Source organism: Tupaia chinensis, unplaced genomic scaffold (assembly GCF_000334495.1).
Source record: "Tupaia chinensis unplaced genomic scaffold, TupChi_1.0 Scaffold000420_1, whole genome shotgun sequence".
NCBI lineage: Eukaryota > Metazoa > Chordata > Mammalia > Scandentia > Tupaiidae > Tupaia > Tupaia belangeri.
This window is the reverse complement of record NW_006159925.1, coordinates 1,355,989-1,361,802: the sequence shown is the minus strand read 5'-3', so window position 1 is coordinate 1,361,802 and position 5,814 is coordinate 1,355,989.

Here is a 5,814-nt window from a genome sequence, read left to right as displayed (position 1 = left end):
TTTTTGCTATAGGGCACATGCGCTCACCAGAAAGACAGAGACAGAGAGACAGAAAGCGAGAAATCACACCCCAGCGGGGATGGTCATGCAACAATCCCTTTTCCTCCATTCTCCTCTTGGGATTTTGGGCACGCACACACACACGCCTGGCATGAGTTTAAGCCACCAGGTCTGGGAATCGAAATGCAGTTGACTACATGGGAGTTCAACGATATAGCCATTATGCTAACTGCTGGTCCCTGGAGGATCTATTTCTGAGTGAAGCAAGCCAGAATATGAAACAATGATATTGTTTATATCCACTTAATATATATTGATTATCCACACTTTATGGTAGAGATAGAAATATTGGAGGGCATAATAGCAGAGAAAATAGTTAGAAATGATTAAGACAGTGTGGAGTGGAGTGGGAGAAGAGAAAAGTATGGAGAAGGATAGCAAGAGAACAAATAGAGAGGCATGACATTAGTGGGAATCAGAAATGGTTTATTACCTGTTGATGATGATGTGTATAGTATTCTCAACTAAATTGGTCTGAGAAGTACTTCATATTGGGTAAAGTCTTTTTACAAGCAAAATGATAAATAATGATTGAATGTTTAAAAAAATAATGGGAATAATAATAATAATCTGGAAAAAATAATGAAAAGCTATTTGAGGATTATGGGGATTTTTTATTTTTTACAGAGGTTTTTGCTATAGGGCGTGTGTGCTCGCCAGACAGATGGAGAGAGACAGAGAGCTAGAAAGTGAGAAATCACCTCTCAGGGGGGGTGGCCATGCCATAATCCCTTCTCCTCCATTCTCCTCTCGGGATCTTGGGCACGCATGCACACGCGCCCGGCGTGAGTTTTAAGACACCCTGGATGTGCCGGATCCTGGATGTGAACTGCGGTCAACTACGTGGGAGTCCAGCGACATAGCCATTATGCTAACTGCTGGTCCTGATTATGGGATTTTAATATCTTTGTATTGATCGATATGCATGGTATTCCTTCTGGAAGAAGAAATTTAATGCACTGTAAAGTTATATGTGATTCAATGTAATATAAACGAGATTATGATAATAACTAATTTTAAAAAAGAACTAAAAAAAAGAAATTTGTGAGCTCTTACTGAACTTAGCCAATAAACATGAAATGAGTGCCTCACATATTTTTCCAATTCCCTGTATTTCTGTTCAACCTACCCTTCAGAGGAGCAGAGAACCTCATAAAACAAAAGAAAATGATGTTAAAATCAGTTACCCAGTGATCCAATTCAGGATGCCTTTAATAATTCACACCAAAGTACTTTCTCTCTCTCTCTCTCTCTCTCTCTCTCTCTTTCTTTCTTTTTCCTGTTAGCATTTTAAGATTTCATTTCTGTCTTCTGACCTGGTTTCTGCAGAACGAATCAAATGTTAACCTAATTAATATTCCTTTGTATATAATATGTCATTTTTCTCTTGTTCCTTTTAAGACTTTGTCTAATTTCTGTCTACATGACTATGATGTGGTTTAGGCGTGGATTTGTTTGTGCTTTTTTTTCTTGGAGACAATGAGTTTTTTGAAAGTATAGTTTAATATTTTTCATTATTTTTTGAGTAATTTTTTTTTTATTGCTCCTGTCTCTTTCTACCTCCACTCTCTAATGCTCTTTATATACATGTTGGTATTTTTAATCATTTCTTAGAGTCACTGAAACAATTCATTTTTCTTTCATTTTTGTTCCAATAATTACAATGGATAATTTCTACTAACCTATATTAAGTTTGCTGATTCTTTCTCCAGCTCAAATCCATTGTTAAATTTTTATGGTTTTTAAAAAATTAATTGCCAGAGAGGTTGTTGCTCACTGAAAGGAAATAGAGAGACTGAGAGAGAAATAAAAAGGACCTCCCAAGGGTGCATGATTACATTGCAATCTCCTCCCCTCTATTTTTCCGTCCTGTCAAGATTTGGGAAATGCACACATACGCAACTGGTGTATTTTTCATTGCCATGGACTTGAATTAGAACCACGGTCACTCATATAGGACATAACTCCTTGATAAATAGGCCACAGTGCCAGCCCTATAATGAATTTTTTTTTTTAATTTTTTGAGAGGAAGAATCTTGCTATAGGGTGCATGTGCTCACCAGAGAGACAGACAGAGAGAGAGATAAAAAAAAAAGTCATTCCCCATGAGGGTTGGCTACACAGCAATCCCTTCTCCTCTATTCTCCTTCCAGGACCTTGGGCATGCACACACATGTGCCCAGTGTGATTTTCAAGCCACCAGGTCTGGAACTCAAACTGTGGTTGTCCATGTGGACGTTCAGCAATATAACTGCTATACTATCTGCTGATCACCCCATAATAATTTTTAAACTTAAATTCTTTTCATTTTTAACTTCAAAATACATTTTTATTTGTTATTTTTGCATGATTTATTTCTATTTACTATAATTATAAATCTGGCAAGTCATAATTCTTGCTTTGAATTATTTAACCGTATTTTTTAGTTTTTAAAATATGTTAGTAAAGCTGATTTATAATTTTTGTCTACTAAGTCTTTCATCAACTACTCCTACTCAGAAGAATTTTTTTTAAGAAGTTTTTGCTATAGGGTGCATGCGCTCGCCAGAGAGAGAGAGAGAGACAGAGAGACAGAGAGATAGAAAGCGAGCAATCACTCCCGAAGGGGGATAGCCATGCCGCACGCAATCCCTTCTCCTCCATTCTCCTCTAGGGATCTTGGGCACGCATGCACATGTGCCCCGCGTGAGTTTAAGCCACCAGGTCTGGGACGCAAACCACGGTCGACTACGTGAGAGTCCAGCGACATAGCCATTATGCTAACTGCTGGTCCCCAGAAGAATTTTTATTGACCGTTTTTCACCCAAAGTATTTCTGTATTTTCTATTTCTTTGTATGTATTATGCCTTTCTTGTTGACAAATATTCTTTAGATAATAAATTGTAACAACTTTGGTATCAGGTTCCTCTGTCTCACTGAGGGAATCTGTGTTTATTGCTAAATCTGGAGGGGAGTGGTCTGTTGTTTTTATTGCTTCTGCTCATTTGTTTAGTAAGTTTCCTGGACTAATGCTGTAGATTCTGCATACTTTGCAGTGCTTAGTCATCAACTTCACAAATAATGTCTTTTTGCTATTGTCTTTTATTTTTAAGATTGCTTTTTTAGAGTCAGTCCTAGGATAGTATAATGAAGTGCTCAGCCAATGTTCACGCTGAGTGTTTCCTTAAATGCCCTGCCAGTGGGTCTTTTACCATTGCCTGGTTGATCTGGGTATGAAAAAACCTTCAACGTTCAGGCTGTTTAAACGAAAGCTTTAGTTTATCATTTTACTTTTCAAGATTTCAAGGCAAACAAGGGATAGATAACTTTTTTCCCACATCTTCCTGGTTCTGCACACAGGTAGATGTATGTACTCAACCTTCTAGACAGCCAGAAACATACCAGAGTTTTTGAAAGTTCTTTATCACAGTTTCCTTTCAAAGTCTTTATTTTAAATTTTTCTGCAAGATCTTGTAAGCTACATCTGAAATCATAGGCCTAGGTGATTTCAAAAGTACTCACATTTTTGTAGAGCTTCTGGTTTGGCCTGAGGGATAGTTTTTTTTTTTTTTTTTAAGGAAACTCTGAGTTAAAAATAGACACTGTATTCTTTCAGATTTTCATGGTTGCCATGCCAGCAAGCTAGGAGGAAGAAAGATTGGAACAGCCACAATTTGAAGTATCATAGATACTGCTGTCTTATTAAGATATAGTGATTTCTCTATTAATAGTCTGATTAAACTGTTTGTCCAGGGTGTTTTTTGTTTGTGTTTTGGGGGGAGATCAGGTTATCAAGTTATTTTGCTATACAAAAGTTAGTCATTAGAAAAGTTTTGACTCTCATATTGGCCCATTAGGGAGTAACTATGGGAGCTTGGCAGTTCCCCAAAGGGAATGGCAAGGAGGCTGGTAATGGAGTCCCTTATAGAGAGCAGTTTGAGCATCTAATCAAGGAGCTTCCTTCTCTACTACATTGGCATCATCCTTCCTGCCCAGTTGTATGACAGCTTGGCTACCAACTACTGAGTGTTTGCTTTCATTCTTCTCTTACTAGATTGAGTGCTAATTAGAATATTTTTTGTCACTACTTTCTGTTGGTTTGGATCAGGAAGGGTAATTCACCTGTCTTTTAGTTTATAGACTATCAAAACACGAAGAAAACAAATCTATACTTCATGTATATATAGTATATATCGTCCAGAGATTCTAAGAAGGGGTTAAATATATTCTTTCCCTTATAAAAACGATGAATAGTTTCTGCTGGCCAGAGGTTGGACTGTGGCTAAGATTACTCTTCTCTCATCTAACTGGTGTGGAGCAGTCTGGGAAGAAATTGCTTAACTAGAACTACATTATAAGCCCCAATCTGCCTATCCCCACTAACTTCTCTATCCTCTGTAATGGGTAGAGACTTACCATTTTTTATTACCCATAGATTAGAAGCATAAATTATGTGTTATTTCCAGGTTGATGTCATTAAAAATAGAAGTTCTTCATTCTTTTTTCTACATGGTTTCAGACATCCTAAATTTGGTGATGAGGCAAAATAAGATGTATCTGGATCTCTGAACCACTACGTGTGAAAGAGATGCCTAGTTATGTAAATACCATTTTAGACTATTGTAAGAGTGAGACAGCGGTCTTTATCCTTTCTTAAGTACTTGATCCATTATTGTTCTGTGGTACATTTGTTATAGAAGGAGTACTTGCTAAAATAAAACTGCTCTTTTGTATATCTGCTAAAACATGAGTAAGTTAAAAGACAACTTGTTGATTAGAGGATAAAAAATGTTTTATAGTATCTTCTCATTAATTTATTTTAATAAACCTATACAACCAATGAATGTATATATTAGGTCATTGGGAACATTGTGATGTTCTTTTGCATAGAAAACATGTCATGACTTGCCCAACGACCTAATGTTTCTACATGTTTGTATTAAGTACAATTTTCACATCTCCATACATTAGGGTTGTATCTAGTAATTGCAAGAAATAGTTACACAATCATTATGAAGATACATTTTTCCCTCTTAATAAGGGTTCCAGGGCTGGCCTAGTAGTACAGCATTTAGGCACTTTATTACAGATTGCCAAATCTCATATGGCTGATGACAGTTTGAGTCCCAGCACCCATGGCTTGAAAACATGACTGTGTGTGTGTGTGTGTGTGTGTGTGTGTGTGCACGAAATCCTTTTAGCACAGCAAACTGGAGGAAAGAGTATTGTGGCAAGACCAGACTACATTGGTGGGACGAAGCTCACTTTCCCTCACTCTCTCTCTGTCTGTCTCTTGGGAGCATACATGCCTTCTGGCAAAAAAAAAAAAAAAAAAAAAAAAAAAGGCAAAGAAATATTACTTAAAAACATATATTCACTAAATAATGTTGGCATTGGCATTATTCTATTTATTTGTGGTGCTATGGCCACCTAAATTACTTAACATAAAAAAACACATGTATGACCATTTATACACACATATTCAGATATATCTGAGCAATATGTAACTAAGATTAGACAGAATCAGGAAAATTCATGGCGGCCTCTGAATAAAATCCAGAGGTCACTGAACAAAATTTCTCTGATTTTATAGATGCATGTACAACTTTCCATTGATGTATTTACACACACACACACACACACACACACCTTTCTTTTTAGTGTTTTTCTGTTTGTTTGTTTTTGCCATAGGGTGCATGCACTCACCAGGGAAAGGCAGAGAGGGACAGGGAGAGACAGAGAGAAGTAAGTGAGAAATCACCCCCCAGGGGAACA